This window comes from Peromyscus leucopus, chromosome 1, assembly GCF_004664715.2.
Source record: "Peromyscus leucopus breed LL Stock chromosome 1, UCI_PerLeu_2.1, whole genome shotgun sequence".
Classification (NCBI taxonomy): domain Eukaryota; kingdom Metazoa; phylum Chordata; class Mammalia; order Rodentia; family Cricetidae; genus Peromyscus; species Peromyscus leucopus.
The window spans coordinates 161026586-161041326 of record NC_051063.1 but is presented as its reverse complement, the minus strand read 5'-3'; the positions used below and the strand labels follow the sequence as shown (position 1 = coordinate 161041326).

The 14741-nt window shown below is 52.0% G+C and overlaps 1 protein-coding gene across 1 annotated transcript in view; it reads right to left on the bottom strand.

Annotated features, from left to right (window-relative positions):
- The window catches only part of Chst8 (carbohydrate sulfotransferase 8), a 128282-nt gene extending 115480 nt beyond the window's left edge, over nt 1-12802 (bottom strand). Inside the window, exon 1 of the mRNA XM_028877781.2 lies at nt 12418-12802. The gene's annotated coding sequence lies outside the window, so the exon portion shown is untranslated. The remainder of the gene's footprint in view (nt 1-12417) is intronic.
- Nucleotides 12803-14741: the final 1939 nt, after the last annotated feature.

Genomic DNA, 14741 nt, shown 5'->3' with positions numbered 1-14741 from the left:
CCTTATGCCCACGACGAGCTGATACCGTAACACAGATTTCAAAAAGACACCTTGACATTTGCCCAAGATCAGATTTTCCCCTGACAGAGGCCCAGGAGGCTTTGCGCTGATGAAGGTCTATCCGCTCCCCACCCTCCTGCAATCTTCTTCATTTAAGCTAAGGGCAATTAACACTGGTTGGGGCAGACACTCCAGAAGGGGGAGAAAGAGAAAGTGTGCACAGCCACGTCCTCTTTGTGGGAAATATCAACAGTGGTTTTCACCTGTAAAATACGGGTCTGTTTTGGTTTGGCTTTGTTGGTCAGTTGAGGGTTTTGGTAAGATAAGGTCTCTCAATGTATCTTTGACTGGCCTGGAACTTGCTATGTAGACGAGGCTGGCCAAGAACTCACAGAGATCCACCTGCCTCTGTCTCTGGAGTCTGAGATTAAAGAAGGGCAGTTTTGATCATTTTTATTGTTAAACACTTTCTGGCGTACTGAACAAAGCTTCGGAGAGCCTCTGTGGTGAGGCTCAAACAGTTGTACTTAGGCAAAGAGAGAGTGGGCAGCACCCATAATCCATCGCAGAGAAGCCCAGGAAATAAAAATGAAAGCAAAAATGTATGTCCTTGGGGCCAAAGTTTATTTCAGATGCAGACTCTGCACTCTCGCTATTCTCTACCTCTTTCTTCTTCTCCTTCTCATTCTCCTCTTCTTCCTCCCTTGCCCTTCTTCTTTAAAAAAGTGTCTCACAAGGTGGCCCAGGTGGGCGTCAGACTTGTGCCACCATACCTGGTAACCTTTGATTTCTCCCCAGGAACCTTTGGAGATGGGAGCTGTTTAAGAGGCGACATTTCAGCCCTCCCAGAGAGGCTGTGCTGAGGGCCCTGAGCGAAGCACGGTCATGGGTGGTTATGTGCAGGAGACTGTTTCCAAAGCCATCCTTCAGAACATCCGATCCCCCTCCCCCGGAATTTGTCATGTGTCTGGAGGTGGCTTTTGGAGACAAAGGCTCCCGGCACACACATACCAGGATCTGGAGTGATGAGACATGAAATACTGAATGAAGTATGAGACTGAAGTCCCCAGGTTGTTTACGAGTCCAAAGCAGGGTCGATTTAGGTGGTTTTTGATAAACACTTCATACTCTACATCCTAAGAGAGGCAGAATACTTGTCAAGCACACATCTTTATGAGCTGTCTGCCTATAAAACTCGCACGGAAGGTCCGTGCTTAATGCTGGTCTGGCAGTAAATTGGCGCGTCGCGCCGGTCGGCAGAATCAAATTAGCATCGACCCGTAAAAATGTTACTGAATGATTCCTCAAATCTGCCAAGTCTTCAAATCAATTTCGCAAAAAACGTCAGGCTTTTTTTTTTAAGTGTTGATAAACCTTTCATATTAGTTATCACAGAAGACCATAAACCTCCCTAATCTGCCTTCCTACCAAAGAAAAAAAAGTGTTGTTTTCCCAAACCATTTTTAGCTCCTCCATCTTCACACCCGCCTACTCATCACATAAACAATGTGTGTGTGTCACAGAGTCATTTGCTGTCCTGTTTTAAAGTGACTTGTATTTGGCTCACACAGAATGTGTGCCCGGTGATCCCGAACCTTGGAGAGAATTTCTCCCAGTACCAAGATGGAGAGTTCTTACCTCTTTGCCTTGGAGATACAGAATCTCAAGTTGGCTTCTTCCAGAAAACCCTCTAGAATCCTCTAACGAATCTTATGTATTTGTGTCTCTTGGGCACCCAGTGTCTTTGTCCCGTGGACTTCTTGTTGCTGATGCTCAGGGGTGGGCTCACACCAATTGATCGGGGAGGTGTGGTCTCTCTGTCTTGAGGTCAGCCAAGCTGCCCCAGCTAGAATCCCTTACCCACTCTGTCAAACCTTAGACACCCCATCACTCTGTCAGCTGCACCCGAGCTGTGTGTCTACTCCCTTCCCTGAGAATAACAGGAACACAAAGAACAACATATTCATCCCAAGGACTCTGACCCAGGGCTCTCATCGCCCAGCCACATTGCTTTCCAAAGACTTCCATCAGACTGGAAGGAAGTGGACCAGATGCAGCCAAAGGCAGAAGGCATTGTTATGGTCAAGTGGTGGCAGCATCCATTGAGGTGCTTTATTAGAACAAGCTTCTGCTTCCACTCGACTGGAAAGCATGTCAGCTACGGAAAGCTATCGCTGAAAGCCGAGGAGCCCATAACACACACAGGGAACATGCTTTTGACGGGGCATGGGGACCCAACAGATAGTACACCAATTGAGGATGGAGATGAAGGAATGGAACCTAACACATGCTAGGCAAGTGCTCTACCATGGAGCCCCTCAGTGCTGGATTCTAGGCGAGGGAAACTACCTCCTGCCTGCACCACTGGGCTATACTCCCAGACTTTTTTTTTTGAGACAGGGTCAAATTAAGTTCCCCAAGCTGGCTTTGTACTCACTCTGTACCTCAAATAGGCCATGAACTTGTGATCCTCCTGCCTCAGCTTCTGGAATGTCTGGGATTACAGGACCATGTACCAGGCCCAGCTAAGGAATGGTACTCTTCAATGGTTGTTGCTTATAGCAAGCACTGGGTAAGCATGTCTGCTGCTCCATTGTAGCACAAGATATCTTCTAGAGACAGCAGACCCAACTTCTGGAATCCTTAGCAGGGCAGCTCACTATACTACCAAATTCCTGTTGAGTCAGGTAGGTAGGAGGGGCTAGGAAGACCAATGGGCAGCTCTTCATCATGTGGGTCTTCATCATTGGACTGCCAAGGGACCTTACTTTGTGCTAGGGTGTCTTGGACACTGAAACACAGGAGTGAACATGAGTCCCACAGGGCAGACTCAAAGTTCATGGTGTCTGTTATAGTTTCCACTCTCATACAGAAACTCCAGACTCCTCCATCTCCGCCTTCTAGAAGAGCAGATTCAAACTTCCCCGGAAAGGAATCATATGCACCTATACAGACATTTAAGAATCTTATCATCTGGGGGTGGGAGTGAATTTTAAGATTTGTTGAAGAATGTTTTCAGTTTCAAAATATCCTGAGCAAAAAAGAAACTCTATTAGTCATCTGAGAAATCAAATTAAGAGCACAGTGTGATAGCTTTACGTAGTCACAGGATAGCTAAAATGACAAAAGCCAACCACACACAGTGCTGGAAAGAATGTGGAGTGACCAGAACCCTTACACATAACTGTTGAGGAGAATAAGGTGGTATAAGGTGGTACAATCACACACACACGCACGCATGCACACGCAACGGTCTCACTAGGAAGTTTGGGCTGGTCTTGAGTTCATGATCCTCTGGCCTTAGCTTCCCAAGTGCAGGGATTTACAGGTGTGCAACTCCATGCCTGGGTGAATGACCACTTTAGAAACCTGCCTGCAGTTCCCAAAAAAGATGCATTCCCCTAATCTAGAGACTCTTAAGTCCAAGCTTCTCAGAAATATGTATATGTACCCAAGAAACACATGCAAAAACATGTACAATATGGTTTGCAATAATCAAAAACTCTGAACAACCTAAATGTCAATCAACAGGAGCATGAGTGAGTAAATCAGAGTATATCCACACGTGGAACGGTAACCATCAGCTCCTTGCTGCCACCACAAAGCAGATGAGGCTTTGTAAAAAGAAAACGGAGTTTTAGCTCATGATCCTAGAGTTTTCAATGCATGATCAGGTGGCCCCAAATGCTTTGGGGTTCTGGTGAGGGTGCCAGTGCCAGTGACTGGATACGTCACGGAGCCAAGAAGCAGCGAGAAAGAGATGACCAGTATGGTTCCACAATCTCTTTTCAGGGATGCCCTGAATGGTAACCTAAAGATCTCCCAAAACACCCCATCTCTTAATGGTTTGCAAAACTTCCCAATTAGTATCACCTTAAGAACAAAGCCTTCCTAACGTGGGCCTCTGGTGGACACTCGTGCAAACCGCAGTGGGAGCCCTAGAGAATAATCAGAATGGAAAAACAGCAAAGACACACACTGCAGATGAATCTCTTAAACACGATGCTGACCCAGTCACACATGTACATAGGCTGTAAGTCCACATCTGTCCAGCTTAAGATGAAGGAAAACAGACCTGTGCCATCAGTCACATGTGGTGAAGGGGAGTGACTGGAGTAGGTCAAAGGGAAGCTCTGAGGTGTATGTTAGCCGTATACTGATTCCTGCCCGGTGCTGGGAACACGGGCCTGAGCGGCCCTCAGACAGTTGCTACATTGCCCGCCAATGACCCACTCACTTCTGTGTATGCTTGCTGTAACTGGAATAAAAGGCTTTAAAATGCACCTGTGAAACACATCACTGTATCATTGGGAAACCATTTTAAAAAGATTTGGGGATGGAGAGATGGCTCAGCAGTTGAGAGTGCTTGGGGCCCTTCCAGAAGACCCAGGTTCGATTCCCAGCACCCACACAGGCAGCTAGCAACTGCCTACAGCAGCTCCAGGGAATCAGATGCTCTTTTAGTTTCCTTGGGCATCTGCACACACATGGTACACTCACACACACACACACACACACACACACACACACACACAATTCCTTTAAAATAAAGACTTGAGGGATACTGGCAGAGGTGCTGCATGCTCCGCCCCAAATCTTCACATTATCAGTTTAGATCCCTGACCATTATGTTAGGCTAAGAGACCAAACACAAAGGACAATAAATAGCAGCAGCTGTCGCTTTGCCAAAAGCTGCTAGACTTACCTCTAGGAGGTGGAGTCCATCATTATTCTCATTTTACTGATGAAGACACCAAGTCCCTAGCCCACACAATGACTAAGGGACAAAGCTAAGATTCGAACCAGCTTGACTCTGCATACCAGCTTCAGTTACAACCCAGAGGGGGCCCCCTAGGGTGGAGTGAGGGGTGTATGGGGTTGTCATGGTTGTCTGTTGACATATTAATTCATGGAAAAGGAAATGGGGAAGAGTTAAATAATAGGCATAAAGTGTGCTTTCACGGGATGAATGGTCATGAAATTAGATTTGCAGATGAAGCCAAACCTCACGAGACCCCAAATCTAAGCAGAAAACAGCAAGAGGGACCCAAGCAGGAGAAACTCAATTTACTATGAACACCAAGGCAGAACCCACGCTAAATGAGTTTCCAGGGATAAAGATGTGTGAGTGGCTGCCATGAAGGATGGTGGAGGTAGACTGACCATGGACAGCAGGCAGCCTCTGCTGAAAGGATTTACAGACATGGGAACCGTCCCTAGGGAATGGGACCCACATTGGACCCAGGTATTTGTTGGAGGAAAGGTAGGGAGGTATCCTTGGAAGGGAGAGAGTTGCTCGGGAGTGGGCAGAGGTTTCTAGAGAAACCCAGAACACTGGTCCCAGCAAGCCTGAGGCTGACCATGTCCCCCACTGTCTCAAGCAGGGTGGCATTCTGCCTGGATCACGTGCTGAACTCCACCAAGGTAGCCAGTGCCTGCTTTGAACACCGACTCAAACAGTTTGGAATGACTCAATGATGTACCCATTGGCCAGTGGTACAGACAGACTTCAGTGTGAGCTGGGTTCCCCCAGTGTAAACAAGTGGTGTACCATAAACTGGGAACTCAACAAGTGTAGACAGAGTCCCTGCCAAGCATACTGGCTCAACCTGTGCAGAAAGACTACCTGCTTCACACACTGGTTCCCAACAGTGTAGACAGACCACACTGCCCACTGGGATTAACCACCTAAACCCTGGAAGACAAAGACAACTGGCACATCCAGGCTGGGGTCTGAAAGGAAGTCTGGGCCTGGGCAGAGCCTGGTTGCCAAGAACGCTGTTGAAGCTAGAGAGTCTGAGCTCCCTGAGCTCTGTTCAAAGGCCCTGGAGAGTGGGCAGACAGACTAAATGCAGTGCTAACTTGCAAGACTCAACCAAGGTACACAGACCACATGTACCACACACTGGCTCTACAAAGTAGACACACTGCCTATATCAAACACTAATGCAGCCAGTGTAGACAGACTGTGCCACACAACGACTCCACCGGTATAGACAGACTGAAAGCCTAGGTCTCTAGGCCTGCCAGCCAGCAGTCACTGGGTGCCTCCTCCAGACCTATCTCTTCATGGCTGACACAGCAGGAAAGAGCAACATTAGGAACTCTGTGGCCCTGTGGCCTGAGTACATGGGCCCAGCTTCCCCGAGGCGAGGTATGGGGCCGCACACATAGAAGGACCTTGGTCGGTATTTGCAGGATGCCGAGATGCTCCCTGCAGGTACCGTCTCCTTCCCTTACCCCACCAGTAATACAGGAAGCACACTGCCCCCCAACAAAGCTGGAGGAAGGTCTCAGTACTCACAAGGCTGGGCAGATGAATCTTGTCCAGACAGATGAGTCAGCCCCCCAAAAGAGACGGCTTCGAAGATGGGTATGACTTGTCTGTTGAGCATGAGTCAATCTGAGCCTAGGGTAGAGAATGCTGGCAAAGGGACCCTGCTCTGTCACCTCCCCGCTGATGGGTATCTGGGCATGCCCAGTGGTATATAGACAGCTAGCAGTCACAGCAGAAGAGGGTCAGGCCAGCCTCAACAGAAAGCCTTGAGCAAGCTGCAGACAGCCACAGGGAACTCACTACAGAGAGAGTGAGGGAGAAGAGCCTACCTTCCAGCAAAGAGCCTCAGAGAGGCCAGGGGTTACAAAGCATGAAACTGTACCGCCCAGACCCTCTCCTTGCCTGTCATCGCTCTCATCCCCAAGGCTGGCCCAGCTTGGAAGCAGCTGGCTCTGGCCCAGACAGAGTGAGGACAAGGTGACAGCGACCTGGGCTGTTGCCTGCAGCTCGGCAACCAGGCCTGCAGCCAGCAGCATGGGCACACCAGGAAGTAAGTGACTCACAGGCCTGCTTTCCCCCACCCCAGCTCTGGAAGGGGATGACGGAAGTCTGGGGGACAGGGATGCTGTCCGTGGAGAAGCCGGGTCCCTGAGCTGCAGACGGCCTGAGAAGACTGAGACTTCAGAAGGAGTGGGGGAGCTCTCAGCCTGGGGCAGAGCCTCTCAAAGGGATGGAAGCAGGAACAGTGTGATGGGGGGTGGGGAGGGAAGAGAGGGACATGAGGAGGAGTTTCTGGGGCAGATGCCAGCCAAGTGCCAGGTTAGATCAACTACAGGGCAGGTGAAGTAACTACTGGAGGACCGGGAAGCTGAGTGGGCATGGGGGGTGGGCAGCAGGCGACCAACTCCAGAAGAAGTGGGCATCCGAGGCCTGCAAGTGGCCAGCACACAGGACAGAGCAGGCAGGTGGCTGAAGCCTTGCTCCAGTGCCCTGGGGGCAGGCGTGTCCCGAGTGAGGCTAGTTCAGCAGAGAGGTGGTGTCAGTCACAGAAAGAAAAGAATAGTGCTCTGTCTGGCCCTCCGAGGGCTCCAGGCTGTCACTCACCAGGTGCCTACTATGCGTTTTGTTTTGTTTGTTTTTTAATGACCACAGAGAGAAAGTTGCTCAAAATGCTCTGGTTAGTTTTGTTTTGTTTGTCAACTTGACACAGCTGGAGTCATCTGGGAAGAGGGAACCTTTATTGAGAGGATGCCTCCATCAGATTAGCCTGTAGGCATGTCTTCAAGGCCATTTTCTTCTTCCTTTTATTTATTTATTTATTTTTATTGTTTTATCTTGGCGTGATCAAACACTGATGGCCTGGGAATTGAACCTAGGTCCTCTGGAACATGAATCAGTGTTCTTAACCACTGAGCCACCTCTCTTTCAAGGCCCTTTTCTTGATGAATGATTGATGTGGAAGAGTCTGGCCCGCTGTGGGTGGGGCCACCCTGTGCAGATGGTCCTAGGAGATATAAGAAAAGCAGCTGACCTTGAGCGGAGGGGGTGAGTCAGTGAGCAGGGGTCTTCACGGTCTGTGCTTCAGTCCCTGCCTCCAGATCCCTGCTTGAGTTCCTGTCCTGATTTCTCTCCATAACGGACTGTGAGAAATGTAAGACGAATTCAACCCTTGCCTCTCCACGGGTTTTTAGTCTTGGTGTTTTCTCACAGCAGCCGATAACCAAACTGACAAGTATGGTGGGGTGGGAGGGAGCCGGGCTGGGAAAGTACTGCAGAGACCTGGCTGCACAGCCAGCCATTGGACCACCCAGTCCCGGAGTAGACAGGAGCTCAGGATCCTGGGGGATCTCTGTCTCAATAACCAAGACTTCTCACCAGGGTCCCACAAGCCTCATCTCAACCATCTCACCATGTCCCCTCCCAAACCAATTCCTTTGGAACCGAGGTTCGGTATCTCCAGGGTCATGGCCTCTCCCTTCCCACAGGCCTCCCTACCCACAGCAGTTAGCTGAATAAAATCCAAGTGCACTCGGTCTCTAGGCACCATGTTGTCGCATCTCCAGCCACCTCTGGCCCTCTCCTTCATCCATCAGCGGCACACAGAGGTCTTCTCATAGCTAGTGATCAGAACCTTCTCATATATTCCTTCAGCAGGGACCACTGTGCAGGCTACTTACTGCCCATGCCTGGTCTTCCCCCAGCTCCTCCCCACGCCCTATCCCTTCCGCCTGGTACACAGCAGCCACTCCTTCCCTCAGTCTAAGTCAGCTCACTCTCTCGCAGGGCTCATAAACCTGACTATTCCTGTTGGGGTCACAGCTCTGATAGAGCACTCGCTTCGCACACACGGGTCCAGTGCTGTGAGGAAACGACCTGGGCGTGCCCTTCCCACCTTTCTCAAGCCTAGACTCCCGCGGGCACTGGTTGTCTCTAACGATGCCTTTGCCTAGCCTACGATGGAGCGATGGATGCTGCCTTTGCTCACCTTGTCTCCAGGACCTGGCAGTGACAGACATCCAGTACACACCCAACAAACACTCACTGGTGGCGGAGTGAAGGGGAGTGGCCTGGGAGCCGGCCCTGGGAGTGTGACACAAGAGTCATTGGACCCAGGTTTCAGCCATGACAATTATAGTTTAGTTCAAATAAACGTCACCCACTAAAGCCAGCCAGGCTTGGCAGGAAAAGGATACCATACCTTCACTGTCAACAGACCTCCTGAAGTGCTAGTTCCCCGGAAGTGGGGCCTCCCAGGTGGGAAGTAAGAATGGAAACCCCATCCTGCCTGCCTGGGGAGGCAGCTGATACCCCTAGCCCTGGGCCCAGATCGGGTACTCTGTGAGAGCAGGGCCAGGGCTGCTTCTGGCTGTTGCCCCCAGGACACAGCCTCCCCTGGTTTCCTGACAGCGTTAACTGTTCCTCTCTCTGAATTCCTAACCACTCATGATCAAGTCCCACCGAGTCCAGCATCAGAGCACAAACGACAGGTACTTTCGCAGAGGGTAGAAGTCACAGCTTCTTACACTACCGATGTGTAATTCACATCCTCTGCCACAGCCAGCAAGTAAGCAAGCCCGTGTCGTCCTATCCTCTGCCTCCTGAGCTCAGGAAGCCGTCCCCAGGTTACCAGTGAGTCACGTCTATTCCTGGGCAGCTTTTTCTTGGGAGGGAAAAGACACAGCGGCCCTGAAGCCAGACAAATCTAGAAATCGACTGCAAGGACAAAGCGCCCAGGAGCCTCTGGGTGCCACAGTGTCACACGAAGGCTGCCCACCTCCAGCCGACGTCCTGATGCCGATGCCACCTATGCACACAGGCGGAGCATCTTTACTCATCTACTTTATTTTTGGCTGTCCCTCTGCAGCGCCGTCTTGACCTCCTCGGACCAGCATTATATAATGCTCCTCTTAGAGGACTCATTACCTTCTGATTAACACAGGGCCGGGTAGTTGTTTACCAACTGTTGTAGCTGCCACACAAGGCAAATCGGAGTGGTGGGGATGTGTGGGCGCTAAAACGGGTGTCAGACTCCAGGTCAGTGTAGGCAAGAGGCAGACAAGTGAGCTGGTGACCACACCTTCCCTGTCTGCCCCCATCAGCACTCCCAGCGGCTACGGCAGCTTTCTCCGACCCCATACACCAGCAAAACAGCAATCACAGCTCTGAGCGCCAACCTCTCCTCCATCAGCAAAACCACAAAAAGCAGCGTCTGGCACCAACTCAGAGTAAAGTACAGGGAAGCAGCCAGCACCGTATTTCCAATCAGAGAAATCTGACTTTCCCTGTTGGAAGTGAATGGAAGGCAAATTCTGAGATGTGTCTGCCAAGCATACTTACCCAACCACCGGGGGGTGGGGGTGGGGGGTGGGGTTGTTAACTGAACTTTCTCAGACTTATTAGCTTACATAAACAGAGATTTGAATAAATGTTTAAAAAATCAAATTCCCTTGATACTCCATAATCAGTAAATGTTCATTACGGAAACACAGCAAATATGCATAAAATTTCCCAAGTGATATTCCAGCTTCGAGATGGAAAAGGCATCTCCACCAGCAGGCTGAGTTACAAAGCATCCTCCGTCCAACAAGCCAGCTCTCCTCTCCCGGCTGGAGCCAGAGAAAAACAGATTTCATTTTGCCCACTCAGGGAATTTATAAATGAGCACACCCCCCTCCCCGGCTGATTGATGTCTCTCTATAAATAATTAATCCTTGACCTTACTTTGAGAAAGCCTTGACTTTTTAAATTTGGGGTCTTAAAAAAAAACAAAAACAAAAATCAATACCAGGGAAACATAATTCACTCCCACCAAGTCGGATTCCGGGTAAATGAATAAATAAGTTGACCATTCATGTGTCCCATGGTGACTCTTCCAAATGATGGGATGGGGTCAGGCTTTGAGGTTTGCCGTGTTCAAATGCCATTGGATTATTGATCACCCTATTTTGACTGTCTTTTCAGGGTCTGAACAGCACCTCTCTGTGTGTCACTTTACAGAGGCCAATCTGCCGAAGCCTCCAGAACATGTTTCCACTCTCCTCAAGAGGTCCAGCACCCCATCTGCCTGTAGGTGGTGGGGTGGCTGGATTAAAAAGAGAATGTCCTGTAGGGCATGATGGTGTGCACCTGTAATTCCTGCACTCGGCAGGTTGAGGTCATGAGTTCCAAGCCAGTTTGGGCTGGACTCTGCCTCAAAAAGGAAAGAAAGAGGGTCTTCCACGAGAACCACCGACCCTCCCTCATCTTTCCAACAGTCCTTTTAGGGGAGTGACAGGCTCAGGAGACACGGTGGGGGTAGGAAATTTTTTTTAAAAGAGTTCTTTGTGTCTTAAGACCCACCAGTCAAAGGTAAAGGCGAACCCTCAAAAAAGTGGACTTGGTGGAGGAAGCTCATGCCTGTGGTCCTGGAGGAAGGTGGGGAAAGAGTTAATCTGCCTTCCCTCCTTCACTCACCCCTACCACCTAGAGCTGCCCTTGCCCCAACTGAGTCTCTATTGTGGCCTGCTGCCTGGCTACATCCAGAGAAACAGAGCTCCAGAAGCCTGTTCCCCTTAGAGTCAATCAAGCTTAGGGTCCTGCTGGGAGGCGGCTCAGAGACTCAGAGACACGGGTGATGCCGAAATGGCTGCAGGACAGAGTGTTCCAAGATCCGACCTGTATGCCTGCAACACTGGACACAGCCACCCCACCCCACCCCCCACCCCACCCCCGACTGTTCTAGGCCAGGTGAGGGCCGCAGGACCCAGAGACAAGATGTACAACTGAAGTTAGGGTCTGGAGTCCTGCGCGGGAAATAAAGAGAGGTCACTTCATGCCCAAGCGCCACCTCTGGCCTTGCCCAAACCCGGGAACGCACCTTCGCCTAGCCAAGCCGGCCTTCCGCGAAGCCAAAGCAGCCCTAAAGCTCAGGAGCTGGAGTTGCAGCCGCCGCTAGAGCTGGGCTCCGTCCCACCGCAAAAAGGATCATCTCGCCGCCCTCTACCCCGAGCCGCCGGAGGCTCCAACTCCCGCACTCTGGGACACACGCAAGCACACACCTCCCTGCGATCACTGACGCACGCACACTCGCCAGGAGCACAAAACAGGCCGGGGCCCTAGAGAGTTGCGGGGAGGAGATGCGCGCGATGGAGCGCACAGATACCTTACGCCTCCCGGTAGGAAGCCAAGGTCGCCAATAACTTCCCCTTTCGCCCTGCTGGCTCTAACTGACCCATAAGTCCCAGTTCCAAGCGCACGCCAAAGCCTCGGCGCCCTGGACGCTCCAGCCGAGCCCTGGGGCGCTCGCCGCTCAGCTCCCAAAGCTGCCTCCACGCACCCAGCATCCAGGTCTAGGAGGAGGAGCAAAGGTTCCTCCGGGAGAGCCTTAGGAGAGAGAATGAGGCAGTTCCCAGGCGCGGAGAAAACCAGGATCGAAAGTCTAATTAAAGTTCCCGCTCGTGGGGGCCGGTCCCCAAAGTACCGCCAGACCCAAGCACCACACGCCCCATCAGCACCTGCAGCTTGGGACTCCGATCCATGTCGAGCGGCAAGGTTTGCACTCAGAGCGGTCCCGGGTTCACTCAAGGGTTCCCTGGGGCATCCCTTCGGGTGAGCATCCGGCACAGGGAGGGGACAGGATGATTTGGGGCGCAGGCACTCACCTGGAGCGGCCGGCGCTCTCCAGGCCACGGGTTCCTCCGGTCCGGCGCGGTTCTTGGCGGCAGGAGAATCCTCTTCCCAGGAGCTTGGGAAGCAAGTAGGATCTCCGCTCCAGCTCGGGCCGGGCTGCGTCTCCTTCTCCGTGTAGTCCTAGGTGTCGGGAGTAGGCGATTGGCGTGGAGTCGGCGGCCGGAGAACGCGGGAGAGGTTGCGGCGGCGTGCTCCTATTGGGTCCCAGGCACTGGTTGCGTCCCCTGTCTCCGCCGCCACCACCCGGTCCTGTCTCCTCCCCACGGTACCACCGGATCCGGGTCCAGCGCCAGCGCCGGGAAGGCTCCCAGCGAAGTGCGAGCGAAGCCTCCGGCGAGGCTGGAAATAGCGCCGCGCCCGCCCGGCGCCCCGCCCCCAGTCCGGGCCCCGCCCCACGGTGGAAAGCGGCTACCGGGGTGGCGGGGCAAAGAAAGGGGAAATCTCTTCCCTGATCGCTCAGCCCTCCCGGGAGCTCACGGGCGCCACACCCACGCGCGCTCTGCGGCTCCCGCGGCCCCACTGGCCGCGCGCTCAGAAGGAGATGCCGCTGGGCGCGGTCGTGCGGCCGCGGGGGGTGGGGCGGGATTGGCGCCGGCTGCGCCCGGCTCGGGGATCCCCAGTGCTGGACTCTGGTCTGCCGCTTGGCTCCACTCCGCAGCTTCTTAGCTGCCACTGCCCCGGCGGTGGCACCGAGTAACCCCATGCTGACCTGGGGAAAAAGAAAAGGCGCCAGCAGGCCGGGTCGCTTGTTCTAGCCCCAACACTGCGGGGGCGCAGGGCTTGCAAAGGGATTGATGTACATAAGATTTAGGTAGGTTCCCAGACTCCAGTCCTCGTGGAATTCAATAAAGGCCTTGTCTCTTCTTGGCACTCACCCCCGAATTTCGGGGTCTGTAGTTAACCACAAGTACCCAATGACACGGATTCTCGTTTGTGAACTTCATTTTTAAGGGTCCGCCTGGCACCAGCCTGAAAGCTGAAGCAAGCAAGCCATCTCCATCCACACCGGTCCACAGCCACACAGCACAGGATGGAACGGGGACTCATTTCCAGGGCTGTGGATTCAAATCCTTGCTTCCCCCCAACCCCACCCCCAGAAGAGGAGCCCCGACCTGCAGGGGGCAGTAGGAGGAAAGACCAGCTGTGCACCCAGTCTTGAAGGCACACACAGAATGAAATTGAAAAACGAGACAAAACGCATAGAAGCTTCCAGCAAAACAGAATAGAGGTCCCCTCCCTGAGATGATTTGTTGTTTGGGTGGTCAGCCTAACTCCATCCAGCTGACGCAGATGGGTGATGAGTTAGGGCCTGAAATGGACCTGTGGACCTTGAGTGACCAGATAAGGGTGTGGCGGCCATGGTAAGGAGCCGAGCCACTCCTGAGCACCGTCAGGGGCCCCTAACACTGGAGCTCCTGGAAGGCCTGAGTGGTCTTGGGGCCTCTTCAACGGCCTCAGTTAAGCTCAAATTATCCAAGGACTGCCACCAGGGCAGGTGAGACGACAGATAAGCATATCCCATCGTTTTTGTTTTGCTTCTGTTTTTGAGATAGGTTCTCTGGCTATAGCCCAGGCTAGCCTTAGACTTGCCGTGTAGTCCAAGCTGACCATGAACATCATGCTCTTCATTTATCAACCTCCAAGTGCTGGCTTTTCCGGCATGTACCACTGTTGAGGAATATATGATTATACTGTGAAGATGTGCCTTTGCCAAGGCACCTTCTGATTGGTTTAATAAAGAGCTGAGCCGCCAATAGCTAGGCAGGAGGTATAGGTGGGACTTCCGGGCAGAGAGAGGAAGTAGGAGGAGATACTCAGGAGAAAGAGAAACACCACAATGAGACATGGGGGGAGGTTGACATACAGAATGAAAGAGAGGTTAAAGAGACACATGGTAAAATGTAGATTAATAGAAATGGGTTAAGTTATAAGAGCTAGTTGGGAACAAGCCTACGCTATAGACCAAGCTTTCATAATTAATACTAATTCTCTGTGTCATTATTTGTGAGCTGGCAGCACAAAGAAAATCCATTGACATACTGCCACACCCAGCTTCCCTTTGTCTCTTATTTTTGCAACAACTTAGTATGTTCTATTATTCTTACCTTTCATATGAGGAAACAGGTCAGGACACCACCAAGTTGTTAGTGTCAGCAAGCTTGGATGGTGGTGGAGTCAGGATTGAGCCCAGGTGTGCCATTTTCCAAGTGGAATGGGTTCATGCCAGTGTAGCTGGAAGTTTTCCTGTGGTCTTCCCGGTCTGCAGCCACTCAGACCCAAGGAAACACACAGAGGC